The 14306-nt window shown below is 42.4% G+C and overlaps 1 protein-coding gene across 6 annotated transcripts in view; it reads left to right on the top strand.

Moving 5' to 3' along the window:
- Positions 1-14306, top strand: part of LOC127000431 (teneurin-a-like) — a 382877-nt gene that overhangs the window by 157537 nt on the left and 211034 nt on the right. Inside the window, exon 1 of one of the 6 annotated variants that reach the window (XM_050864153.1) lies at positions 2872-3165. The exons of the other annotated variants lie outside the window; for them this stretch is intronic. The gene's annotated coding sequence lies outside the window, so the exon portion shown is untranslated. Of the gene's footprint in view, positions 1-2871; positions 3166-14306 lie in introns of those variants that run through there. 6 annotated transcript variants of the gene reach the window in all.

Below are 14306 nucleotides of genomic sequence, written 5' to 3'. Positions count from 1 at the left end.
TCTCCATTTTTAACGACTCCGTCCCTCTCTGTCCTCCTCTCTTTCCCTTCCTCTTCTCATTTAATATTACTTTCTGTGTTTAACCAACAAATTCTTCCCTGTACCACATCCTTATTCACCCCTTTCTTCTTATTCAGTATCCCTTTGTATCTATTCCTCCCTTTCTTTCCCTTTGTAATCCTCCCATCGCATCCACCTCACTAAAACTAAACATATCTTCCCTCCATCCCTCAACCCTACTCCACTCCTCCATCCCCCTCCACCTTTTTCTTTCCCCGGCCGGTGTGGCAGTGTGTATAAGGGAAGTGATGCGAGGTGATGTGAGGAGAGAATAAAGTCGATGCTGGAGACTATAAATAAGTGCGTCCTCGCTTCAAGGGCGAGTGGCTAATTAAACTAACGCGACGGGAATTGGATGTGATCTGTAATTGGCTTGTCCGGGAGTTTGTTTACAAGGCCTTACATGCTGTTGATGATGTTTACAGTGCATGTGTGTGTGTGTGTGTGTGTGTGTGTGTGTGTGTGTGTGGGGCCGCTTTTGGGCAGAGGATAATTGTAATGCACTGATTAACAAATAGTTTATGTATTGTTAGGATGCACATTTAGGACATTTGCCATGAAAATGTTACGTGATTAATGATTATGTTCCGGCCATGGCCCCGCGTGGCCCTCCTGCATTATGAATCTGTTGAGGCTGATCACCGACACATGCTGGTGAGTGCTGAAACTCGATTGCCCCTCCACGCCACACTCGCACGATACTGTAGAGGTTGTAGAGGTCAATGGAGTCTCAGTATAGATAAAGGTGCCAGCATAACGTAAGGCTTAAGGTGTGTTTGTGTCCTGTTAGTTTTTCCTTTTACAGTATCCCTCCACACACAATCGAGTTCACCGTAGGATTATGTAGAGGTCACTAGAGGTAGCTAGGGTATAAATAAAGGCGCCGTTGTAACGTAGAGATTAAGGTTAGTCTGTCTCTGTCTCTATATATGTCTGTGCCATATATTTTTTTTAGTGCAGCGTGTGGAGGTGAAGGTTATTTCTAGGTATGAGATAGACGTAAGGAGACATATGCAACAGAATGTGACGTGATAGATAAAGGGAAAAGATAGAAATAAGCTGAAATGAATGACATGTAGAGATCGTGATAATGAATCGTGGATGACATACGCCGCAGACTTTCTTGTAAAGGATGTAAAGGGAAAAGATTAAAAATAAGCTGAAGTGAATATAACATGTAGAGTTCGCGATAATGAAACGTGGTTGACATACGCCGCAGACTTTTATATAAGGAATGTATGTCATGTTCGGGACTAAAGTATGTTATCGGTTTATATTTACGATGTCTGCTGTGAATATAAAGTACTAGCATATTTTTCCCCATGGTTACGCTTACATATGATAGAAATCAGATGTAGGAATGTCGCTCTCTAAGGTTAGGTAATATTTTCATGGTTATTAGGTAAAAAAAGGATACTCTGTGGCCTTTTGCAATATACTGAGGTACACGAGACCAATATAATACAGGTTATAATGCACCAATCTCTCTTTATAGTGAATTAGACAGTCTCCCAATAGTTCCCCAAATGTCATGCGATGCAAAAATCACAAAAAAATAAACAGTAAATAAATACATATACATAAATAAATAAAAGCTGAACTAAACGTGACATAGGAAGGGAATCGAAGTCAAGGGCAGGAAATGTAAAGTTCATAATATCGGGAAAAGTTCTTGATTTATTTACTTCTTCCGTGAACCAACTTTAGTGATGCGATGTTAACTCCGCCCGCCGCCTAACTCGCCTTAACAAGAGGGGATCTGATTCCTCTTGAGTTTCAGGATTAAGGTTAAGTACTCAAAGTCCTCGGTTCCGCCTCCTCATCCATCCTCCTCCTCCTCCTCCTCTTCCTCCTCCTCTTCCGCCATCACCCTCTTCCTTCTCCATCCACTCCTCTTCCTACTCCATCTCCCTTTTCCTCCTCCTCCTCCTCCTCCTCCCGTTTTCCTCCTCCTCTGGTAATTAATACCTAACTTTCGCTGTTCTTCCTTTCCTTTCCTTCCCTCCCTCCTTCCTTCCTTCCATCCTTCCTTTCTCTTTCCGCTCTTTGTTTTTTTGTCTTTATTCCTCCCCTACGTTCCTTCATTCTTTCACCCTTTCCTTCTTTCCTTACTTCCATCTCTCCTTCCTTCCGTCCTTCCTTCCTTCCTTCCTCCCTTCTTATTTTACCTTCTTTACATATCATTTTTTTCCTCCCATTCATCCCTCTTTACTTCGTTCCTTCATCCCTTCTCTCCTCTTCTTCCTTTCTTCCTCTTCTTCTTCTTGGCCTTTCCATTCCCTCCCTTCCATTCTTTCCATCATTTTCCATTGATTACTATTTTTCATTTTTCTTTTAGTCATTCAGACTCTATTTTTCTATTTTAATTTCCTCCACATTCATAAATCAACACAAAACTCCTACAACTTTTTTTTTATCCTGTTCTACGTTTTCTCCTTCCTCGTTCCTCTCCCGTATCCTTATCTCTTATCTCTAACTCTCCTTTCATTAGCCCTTTCTCTATTTCTCTCATCTCATTATCTCCCACATTCTTATCTCTTGTCGTCTTCTTTCACTTTCCACTTCCACTCATGCTTCTCTTCCTCTTCCTTTACTCCTCCTCCTCCTCATCCTCATCCTCCATTCTGTTAGATGGGTCGCAAGCAAGTTCTCTCGACGTTCGCCACTTACCGCTCAAGCTCAAGTTCGGATTCACAAAGTTCACCTACTATATTTTGCCTCGCGGAAGTTTAACGACCAATGAACAGTCTCGCTGGAATACATATATCGGGGAGAGGAGGAGGAGGAGGAGGAGGAGGACGTGAAGTAGGACGCAAAAGAGAATGAAAGTTTGTGTTAGTGGAGTAGAGAGTTTCAAGATTTCGTTTATTTTTCTCTTTTTTACAGATTTTGCAGAACACACACACACACACACACACAAGTAAAAATATCGCGTTTTTATTATTTTTTTCCTTCCGGCAACGTTATGGCCGCGGCGGAGATCGGCCAAGCTTACGTACGACGCCCTTCGTTGTAAGAAGTTCGTCCGCCGCGTAATTTGCCGGATTAACCGAGGAACTCTTGTGTCCTGGCCGCTCTTCCCTCACGAAAATGTTAATGGATAAGGTAGGAGTGTGGCACCCTTGGTTCCTTTGCAATTCATTTATCCTATTCATGTTATTATTCATATTATTATTCATGTTATTATTATTCATTTATTATTATTCATATTTTGTTCATATACTTTTATTATTCATCTTAGTATTCATCTTATCATTATTATTTTCTTTGTATTCATCTTTCTTTTTTTCTTTTCCTTTTTGTTATGCCATCCATTCTCTCTCTCTCTCTCTCTCTCTCTCTCTCTCTCTCTCTCTCTCTCTCTCTCTCTCTCTCTCTCTCTCTCTCTCATTATCTCGTTTTTCCATCGTAACTCCGCTTCATTTTCCCTCCTTTCTTTCTTTCTTTCTTTTATTTTCCTCCCTATCACGCTCTGCATCTTCTAATTTTCTTCATTTTTCTTCCTTCTTAATTATTTACTACATGGGATACTTCTTTATTTTTTATCCTCCCTTTCTCTCCTTTTTACCTTCCTCCTCATCTCCGTTTCATTTTTATATCCCGTAATTACTTCTTCTTTTGCCTTTCCCTGTAACGTTTTTCCATAGATTCCTTTTTCTTATCGCTATTTTTTTCTTCGTTCCTTCTTCCTTGCGTCACATTTTTCATCTTATCGAAAAAGGCGAGATATCTTTGTCGATAGAAGGAAATATTGGTGTGTGTGTGTGTGTGTGTGTGTGTGTGTGTGTGTGTGTGTGTGTGTGTGTTCCTGGAAAAGTAAGTCACAACGAGAGAGAGAGAGAGAGAGAGAGAGAGAGAGAGAGAGAGAGAATTATTGGTAGTATTTACGATATATAAGAACCTTTTTAATATTTATTACCTCCTTACTACTACTACTACTACTACTACTTCTACTACTACCACCACTACGATTGCATGTTCTCCTCTTCCTCCTCCTCCTCCTCCTCCTCCTCCTCCAACATGATAACTCGCCTTATCACTCCGATTCGTCTTCCTTATCAGTCATTGGTTTCATCCTGACCGCTTCTTCCTTCTCCCAGGCGTGATTGATGGTCCGTATGTGTGTGTGTGTGTGTGTGTGTGTGTGTGTGTGTGTGTGTGTGTGTGTGAGAAAGAGATCGTTCCTACTACATACATCTTTATCATCAGCTCTTTTGTGAGTTTTTCTTTCACATCATTTATTGTAAAGCAGCATCTAAGTATCTTCAGTTTAACATCAACAACAACAATAACGACGCACCTCAAACGCAATCATCACCACCACCACTAACACCACCAGCACCTCTGCAACCACCATCAGCAACAACCCATTTCCCACCATCACCAGTACTACCAATAACACCTAACACCATCGCCACTCTCACTAAGACCACCACCATCATTACGAACATCTGACTTATTGGCTAAATAGTTTGCATTGGTTTCCTATCTCGCTGGTCATGGTTCGATTCCTCCTCCCTGACTTGCATTTCTCATCTCATTCTCTTACCACTTCCCTTTCATTATATTTTCACTAAAACAACTCAGGTTCCATTCTATATATCAAATATCTATCTATTTCTTTTTCTTCTACACATTCTGCACATTTATCTTCCTTCCTTCCCTTTCCTTTCCACCTATTCGTTCTTCCTTCAGTTATTACGAGAATGAGAAGAACATCGTAGGAAACCACCACCATCACCACCACCGCAGACAGGCAACACAAGCCCTGCCAAACCGACCTCGACTTGTACCGGCAGCGCGCGTCAATACCACAAGGTAGACACAGAAAACGTATAGAGACCCCCTGATGGAGCACGGACTAAACCAAACAGGCCGTCCCTCTCCTAACCCTTCCGAGCACCACTAAAATGACCCTTATTCCGGCTGTGTTCCTCTCATTGCATCGTTCAGGGGGAGTTCTTGAGTGCCTGGATTTGGTTGATAAAAAAAATGTGTATTAGGGGGAGGAATAGTTGAAGGATGAAAAAAGTAGCAAGAAGTTGAAATCATTTGTGAACGCTAGAAAAATGTTAAAAAAAGAGGTTTGGAAGAAGAAATTAGAGCAGAAACACAGGAGACAGAGAAAAAACGAAACACGAACATGATGGACGAAAGAAAACAAAACTAAAAAAAACGAAGGTAAGGAAAAAATAGTAGAATGAAGTTAGTCATTTGTGAAAGCTAAAAAAAAAAAGGTAGAAAGGAGGTTTGGAAAGAAAATAAGAAGAGGAACACCAAAAAAAAACAGAAAACTAAACACAAGGAAGGTGAACATACGAAAAGAAAACAGAAAAACAAAAAAAAACACGAAACGAAAGAAACACACACACAACACACAAGCGAACACAAAACCTCGAACAAAACCGCCGTAAATACCCGGGAAATGGGGAAGAATGGGATGAAGAATGGGGCAAAACTCTGCGGAAGGGACTGCGCTGTGTTTTAATGGCACGTAAACTTGGCTCGAGTGGAGAATAATGGCGAGGAAGGAGTCTGGCAAACTTCAGCTCGGCACAAAAGTCGTGTGGCTCTTCCCTCATGTACTCCAAGTCACAAGTTTTGGAGAGACGACCTGGAGGCTAAATACTTGCTGGAGGGGCCCGGGGAAGAGGAGGAGGAGGGGGAAGTAGAGGAGCAGTAACAGGAGGAGGAAGAGGTAGCTGGGGGCGGGGATGACATGGAAAAATAGGGAGATAAACGAAGAGACGGTTGTAAGTGGATGGAAGAGAACGGATGGAGAGAGGTTTATTTGAAGGGATGAGAAGAAGGAGGAGGAGGAGGTAGCAGGGGCGGGGATGACAAGAAGAGAAGAATGACAAGGAAAAGGAGGGAGATCAGCTGTGAGTGGATGGAAGAGGATTGAAGAATAGGAGTTGAAATGAAGGGACGAGGAGTAGGAGGAGGAGAAAGAGGAGGAGGTGTCAGGGGTAGGGATGACAATAAGAGAAGAATGATAAGGAAAGGACGGAGATAGGCGGTGAAGAGCCGGCTATAAGTAGATGGGAGAGGATCGTAGAGAAGCAAAACTTAAATGAACGGCTAGGGAGGAAGAGGAGAACGAGATGGAAGATAAAACGAGGAAGCAGCAAATAGAAGTGAATGAAAGAGGACGGGCATTAATCGTGAACAGAGAAGAGGAGCATAAAGGAAAGGAAAGAGAAGGCAGTCTTGATGGGAGAAAGGAGAAGAGACAACGGAATAGGACACTGAGAAAAGAGATAAACACAGAAGAGGATAAGGGAATAGATGGAGGTAAGGTAAAGGAGAAGAAAGAAAAGAACAAAGTAGTATATGAAGGAAGGCCGAATAGGAGGAAAGGAGAGCGATGAAGAGATGATAAATGTGAAGAATGTGGAAAACGGAAACATAGATAGATGGATATTTGATGGATAAAAGATAACCTGAGTTGCTTTAGTCCAATGAAAAGGAAATTACCAGAGAATGAAATGGTGCTGAAAGAGGAGAGAACGAGAGGGATGAAGGAGATAGGAGAAAAAACACAGAACAGCCGTGGAGCGAATAAGTGAATCAGATGGAAATACATATTGAAACGAATGTATGAAAATATTTAAAAGGGGGGAAAGAGGGGAAATATTTTGGTGTATATGAAAGATAAATTCGAATAGCAAAACACAAAGAAAACAAAGAGAAGCGATAGAGAAAATAGGATGAAAGGCTTGTTGTAGATGAATAGGTATAGCCGTGTGTGTGTGTGTGTGTGTGTGTGTGTGTGTGTGTGTGTGTGTGTGTGTGTGTGTGTGTGTGTGTGTGTCCCTCTATTTCATTGTTTACACTTCATCTGTATGTATATATGTATGTTTGTTTGTTTTTATTGTATGTGTGTGTGTGTGTGTGTGTGTGTGTGTGTGTGTGTGTGTTTGAATGGGGAGATAGAGGTACCTAAGCGGACCGTGTGTGTGTGTGTGTGTGTGTGTGTGTGGGTGGGGGGGAATGATGGTGGCAGGTGGTGGTTGTCAGTCGCATATTAACACACACACACACACACACACACACACACACACACACCTTTCCTTGTGTGTGTGTGTGTGTGTGTGTGTGTGTGTGTGTGTGTGTGTGTGTGTGTGTGTCGCCGCATTAGTAATAACAAGATGTGATAAAGGAAAGCGAGGAAACATTGAAAAGCCGAATATCACTTTCAGATGAGCGGCGCCACCGGCACGTCTGATGGATTTGCGATACGCGATAAACTAAAACTAATTAATTGATGCACCCCAGTAATGGCAAAATAATTATTCCTGATGACACATTCAGCTCTACATGGCGGGGGGGAGGGGGAAGTGGGGGGCAAGGGGGGGCGGCATGGATTGTGTTCCGAAAAAAAAGGGGGAAAAAATGGTTGGGTGTGTCTGTCTGTGAAATTTTTGGGGTTGTGTGGGAATTTTTTTGCCATGTGGCGGAATGCATGATATTGCGTGCGCCATTCCGCGGGGTAGAGAGAGAGAGAGAGAGAGAGAGAGAGAGAGAGAGAGAGAGAGAGATTAATAGGCCAGTAAACGGACAAAAAATAATATATAAAAATAAACATTGAAAAGAACGTAAAAATTAACAACAGAAGAAGGAAGACAAAAATGCTCATCAAGATAACAACTAATTAATAAAAAAGTGATGAAATTGAAAAGTAAACTAATTGAAACAAACAAAAGAAACTGCATTTAATAATATCCCCAAAACAAAAGCAGTTATAGGAATGACAATAGTAATAATAATGATAATAATAATAATAGTAATAATAATAATAATAATAATAATAATAATAATAATAATAATAATAATAATAATAATAATAATAATAATAACAACAACAACAATGAAAGCTGATGATGATAATGACCCAGGCGCCTCACGTAAGCCCACTCCACACTACATTACCCCAAGCCCGCTAAGCCCCACCGGCGGCCTCGGGGACAAGCCTCCATTAGGGCATGCACGTCTGCTATAGTCCCCCCTCGCACCCCCCCCCCTCCTCCCCTCGTCCCCCGTCCTCCCTCTCCCCGCAGCGACGGCACGATTATGACCCAAGCATTCCTTATATCATGAAGAGCTCTCTACCGGGCCGGCGCTCTCTCCCTCTCCCTCTCTCCTCCCTGCTCTCTGCTTTTGGTTTCCTCTCCCGCCTCTGGTCTGGTCCCCTGGTCTTTTGCTCGGGGCTTCTGGTGTGTTTTCTTGTTACTGGTCTCTAGTTAGCTCTCTCGTGTTCTCTGGTTTCTATTCCCTTGTGCTCTGGTGTCTGGTTTCATGTTCGTGGTTTCTTTGCCCTTTTTTCCCTTTTTTTCTCTGTTCTCTGGTATTTTGTTTTCTTCCTGCTCCCTGATCCCGGGTTTCTGGTTTCTAGTTTTGGTTCTCTTACGTCTGGGTTTCTTGTCTCTTCCTGGTTTCTTTGCTCATTTTAACCTTTTCTCCATTCTCTGGTTACTTGCTCCTGGTATCTGGTTTCTTGCTCGTGGTTTCTGGTTTCTTGACCCAAGGTTTCTGGTTTATATTCTCTTGTTCGCAGTCTGTTCTCCCTTGCCCTGTCTGGTGTTGGTTGTATTGCTGTTTGGTTTCTGGTTTCTTGCTCCATGGTTTTCTAGTATTTGGTCCCTTGGTCGCGGATTCTGTTGTGTGTTTTCTTCTTCTGGTCTCTTGTTTCTGCTCGCTTGCTCTCTGGTTTCTGAAATTTCCCCTTTTGTGTCTTGTCTACCACCTACTTGATGTTCCTCCTCCTCCTCCTCCTCCTCCTCCTCTTCCCCTTCCTCCTTGGTCCCTTTTCTTTGCCCTCTTGCCCTTAACTACCCACCATCATCCCCTTTAATTCCTCAACCTCGCCTTTACTTCCATTTCCTTACCCCCTTTTCTTCTCCCTTGGAGCCTTGTATTCCCCTCGGTGCCTCTTCCTGCCCCTCAGAGACCTCCCCTTTCCCTCCCTCTCCTTCCTCTTCTTCCTCCTCCTCCTGGGTTTGGGGGGGAGGGGGGGGAGATTCTAACGTCAGTTCTTGATATGAGATTATTTTCGGAATTCTCCCTGGGACTCTGCGACCATGTTTCACTTCCTCTCTTTCCCTCCATCTCCTGCTCTCCTCACGTCTCCTTCCTCCCTTTATGCCTCCTCCTCCTCCTCCTCCTGGTTCGTGTCTCTCTCCTCCCATCCTTTCCATGTTTACCTCCCGCTGCCATGCTCTCTCCTCTCGTTCATACAACATTCTGCTCCTCCTCCTCCTCCTCCTCCTCCCCCTCCTCCGCTACCTCCTCCTCCTCCTCCGGATAGGCTGAGTGGCTTGGGAGAGACGGGAGGGAAGGAGGAAGGGATGGCCATCATGTGTGTGTGGAATAATGCTAGTGGTGTGTGTGTGTGTGTGTGTGTGTGTGTTGCGGTTTTCCTGGTTTGCTGTTAGTGGCATTTGCGTTAATAGTAATAATGACAATAATAAAAGAAAGAAGAAGAAAGAAAGATCAGGAAAAAATAAAGAAATAAAAAAAATAAAAATATAAAGAAGGATGAAATGAGTGAAAAAAAAAAAAAGATAATAGCTGTAGGCAGAACGATTAGGAATGTGAATTAAAAAAAAGGGGAAATGGGAGGAGGCGTGGAATTCAGAGAAGGAAAAAAAATAATGAAAAAAAGTTACAGAAAATGAAGAAAGGAAAGGAAGGAAGGAAAAGGAGAAGATTATCGGCTTTGTGGTCAGGCCTTTCAACACGTTTTAGGCCCGTTAAAAAGTACTCTCTCTCTCTCTCTCTCTCTCTCTCTCTCTCTCTCTCTCTCTCTCTCTCTCTCTCTCTCTCTCTCTCTCTCTCTCTCTCTCTCTCTCTCTCTCTCTCTCTCTCTCTCTCTCTCTCTCTCTCTCTCTCTCTCTCTCTCTCTCTCTCTCTCTCTCTTCCTTCATTTTTTTATTTTCTTCCTCTCCCTCATTTCCTTTCGTCCTTTCCTCCTTCCTTCCTTCTTTCTTTTTTTCCTTCCTTCCTTCCTTTCTTCATTCATTCATTCACTCATTCATTCATTCATTGCTCTCTTTCCGGTTTTTTTCCTCTCTCTCTCTCTCTCTCTCTCTCTCTCTCTCTCTCTCTCTCTCTCTCTCTCTCTCTCTCTCTCTCTCTCTCTCTCTCTCTCTCTCTCTCTCTCTCGCCCTTGTTTGTGTTGCCGAGGTGTTGTTTCGGTACTTTTGTTTAACATTATTTTACTGTTGTTGTTCGTCTCCTACGTGAGGGAAATTCATAAAAGGCGTCGTGTATAAAAGTTTTCATTGTGAGGGTTGAGTTGTGTTGCCTTTTTTTCGCCGTTTCTCTTTTTTTTTACTATTTTTCTCTTTTCTTTTTTGTCAGTTTTCTGTTTTCTCTCTCTCTCTCTCTCTCTCTCTCTCTCTCTCTCTCTCTCTCTCTCTCTCTCTCTCTCTCTCTCTCTCTCTCTCTCTCTCTTTATATCTACCTAACTAAGTCTAATTTTCCTTCTACCTTGTCTCTCTCCTTTCTCATTCGCTTATTCTATCTATCTATCTATCTATCCATTTACCTTGTGTCTCTTTCCTTTCTCTCTCTCTCTCATTCTCTCTTTATATCTATCTATCTACATCTATATTTATCTAGCTACCTATTTCACTTCAGTTATCATTCTCCCGGCAATGAAAAATGTATGTAATTGCTTTGTTTGTATATATATTTTTATGGTAATGCGTATTCTTCATTATATACATTTTTCTTTTTTATCCCTCTCCTGCTTATTTATTCATATTCTTTTTTTTTTTTAGTGGAATGGTTTCGGTGGTGGTCATTTTTCTTCGATTTTTCCAAGAAGCGTTTAACCTCCTTATGGATTCTTCTATTGAAAGGTTGTAAGTCTTGAGAGGTTCTGTGAATGGAGGTGATAATCCATATATTTCTCTCTCTCTCTCTCTCTCTCTCTCTCTCTCTCTCTCTCTCTCTCTCTCTCTCTCTCTCTCTCTCTCTCTCTCTCTCTCTCTCTCTCTCTCTCTCCATACATATGTTTATTTCGTCTCCCTTTCACACACCTAACTTATATTTGCGTCCTCCTTTATATAGCTCTTCTTTCTCCTCAACCTCGCACCTTTTTTCTCTCTTCCACACACCTGTCTTATCTACAAACCTGCTCTCCTGTTTTCTTCACACCTATATCCTCACCTTCATATATTCACACTTATGTCTTGAACCCTCTCTTCCACACACCTGTTTCTCTTTAACTTGTGTACTTTTCCTTCTCTTCCAAACCTGTCTCATCTACAAACCTGCTCTCCTGTCCTTGTCCAGGCCTGTCATAACCTTAACACATGCAAACCTGTCACATATCTCTCCCACACACCTTTTTTTCTCTTTCATCTGCGTTCTTGTTTTTCTCTTCCAAACCTGTCATCAACAACCCTGCTATCCTGCTCTTTTGACAACTATTAGCTAACCTACACACCTACACATACCTGTACTGTACCCTCTTTGCCACACACCATTTTTCTCATTAACCTGTGTCCTGTTCCTCCTCCTCCACAACTGTCTCATCCACAAACCTGCTCTCCTATACTCTTCACAACTATGACCCCACCTCCACACAACACCTGTCCTGTACTCTCTCCCACACACCTGGCTTCCCCCTCTCTGCAGCAGCCATCCACATTAAACTTGTATCCTGTTCTTCCTCTTCCACAACTGTCATCCAGAAACCTGCTCTTCTATACTCTTCACAATTATGACCCCACCTCCACACAACACCTGTCCTGTACTCTCTCCCACACACCTGGCTTCCCCCTCTCTGCAGCAGCCATCCACATTAAACTTGTGTCCTGTTCTTCCTCTTCCACAACTGTCATTCACAAACCTGCTCTCCTATACTCTTCACAAATATGACCCCACCTCCACACAACACCTGTCCTGTGCTCTCTCCCACACACCTGGATTCCCCCTCCCCGCGGCAGCCATCCACTGAACATTACATTTCAGTTCCTGTATTCGCTCTGTGCGTTACGGAGAGGCGCGGTGTTTCGTCCCCGTCTATGCAATATTCACGGTATTTATTCGGTCTGTTTATGAATGCCGCGTGTAAGGAAAAAAAGGATGGCGTGCGTTTTATTACTTCACGGAACGCCGGTGAATAAATGAATAGGGGACATGCGGCGTAGGGCGGACAAAAGCGTATGCGTAGAGCGGACAAAATGCGTATGTGTGTGTGTGTGTGTGTGTGTGTGTGTGTGCGGACAGCGTTTAAGGGACGTATATCATGAAAGTTTGTACCGTGGGGAAATTGCGTGCCTCCCTCTGTTTTTTTTTTTTTTTTTTTTGTGTGTGTGTGTGTGTGTGTGTGTTTGTGTGTGTGTGTTCCTCCGCTAAAGCAACGTTTATTATATATATTTTTTTTTTCGTTGTTGGTGTTCGCTTCTTCATTATCGTGTCCATTCACGTTAATTCGTTATTTCATTTTTTTTCCTCCAGTAAGTCGCGTTTGTTTGTATTATATCTTTACCTCCTTTGTTTGTGATTTTCCGTTTTTTTTTTTTTATTATTAGTTGCGGCGCCATGATTTTAGTCCAGTCAATCAATCAATCCGTTTTTAAAATCGCATTCGTATAAATTCCCATCGGTTCTGTTAGTTTTTTTTTCTTCTTCATTAAATCAACGTCGATAATTCATTTCTTCATTGATGCCATTTACTTTTTCTTAATCGTATCCGTAGAAGTTCAGTTCGTTGCTCTTATATCAGTGTACTACGTAAGTTAGCTCAGATGTATTTCCTTCCACTAAACTGACGTTAATATTTTGCTTTTCGATTCTTCGCTGGTGCTAAAAAAAGACACTGGGCGAGGAGAGAAAAACGAATTAAAACACCACAAAACACAGAAAGAAGGACAAATACGCGAAGAGAGAAAGCGAAGGATAAACACACCCCATATACCAGAAAACACAAGAAAAGAGGAAAACAAGTAGAAAACAAGATATAACAAGGATAAACACACCACATGTACCAGACAACACAAGAAAAGAGGAAAACGAGTATAAAACAAGACAACAAGGATAAACACACCACATGTACCAGACAACACAAGAAAAGAGGAAAACAAGTATAAAACAAGACAACAAGGATGAACACCACATGTACCAGACAACACAAGAAAAAGGAAAACAAATAGAAAACAAGACAACAAGGATAAACACACCACATGTACCAGAAAACACAAGAAAAAGAGGAAAACAAGTAAAAAAGGATATTGAACAAGGATAAACACACTGCATCCCAGAAAACAAGAGAACAAGAGAAAGCAATGTAAACAGCACTAGGAAAAACACAAAGAACACAAAAACAAAAGACGAAAGGGAAGAAGAATAAACACACAACATAACTCATAACTCGAGAACGATGAAGAGAAGGAGAACGAGGAAGAGGAAGAAGAAGACAGAATAAGAGACACCGAAGAAAAAAAACAGCAAGTAAACGCAAAACACAAGAACGATGAAGAGAAAGAGAAACCGAAAGAGGAAGAGGAGGAGACAGAGAAGAATAAACAGCAAAAATACACACACACACACACACACACACACACACACACACACACACACACACACACACACACACACACACACACACACACACACACCAGGAAACATGAGAATGATGCACAGAAACGGAAAGAGAACGAGTATGAAGCGGAAGAGACGGAGAGAACAAGAGAAAGAGAGCGAAGATAAACACACACACACACACACACACACACACACACACACACACACACACACACACACACACACACACACACACACACACACACACACCACAAACACGTCACCGAAAACACAAAAACGATAAATATACAAAGAAAAACAGCAAGGCAAAGAGTAAGAGGCCAACACAATACCCTTCCCGCGAGGCCCAATGAGATACAGCTAATAAAGAGGGCGGCAGAGTCAAGGCAGCGGCTCCTCATAATCACGTGCTTAGTAACCTGCAACAACAGCCTCATCAAGACCGCCCCCACAGGAATGCCAGGTTAAGCATGACGGAGGGGCCGCAGGGGAGGATGAGGAGGAGTTGGAGGTGGAGGATTGTGGAGGAGGAGGTGGAGGAGAGGAGGGGAGAGGAGAAGAGAGGACAGGACAGGACAGGAGAGAAGAGAGAAGAAAAGAGAAGAGAAGACAAGATAAGAAAAGAAAAGGAAAGAAAACCAGAAGAGAAGAGAAAAGAGAAGAGAGGAGAGAAGAGAAGACAAGAGAAG

Source organism: Eriocheir sinensis, chromosome 18, assembly GCF_024679095.1.
Source record: "Eriocheir sinensis breed Jianghai 21 chromosome 18, ASM2467909v1, whole genome shotgun sequence".
Classification (NCBI taxonomy): domain Eukaryota; kingdom Metazoa; phylum Arthropoda; class Malacostraca; order Decapoda; family Varunidae; genus Eriocheir; species Eriocheir sinensis.
The sequence above is the reverse complement of the archived record's forward strand: the minus strand, read 5'-3'. Positions and strand labels throughout refer to the sequence as shown.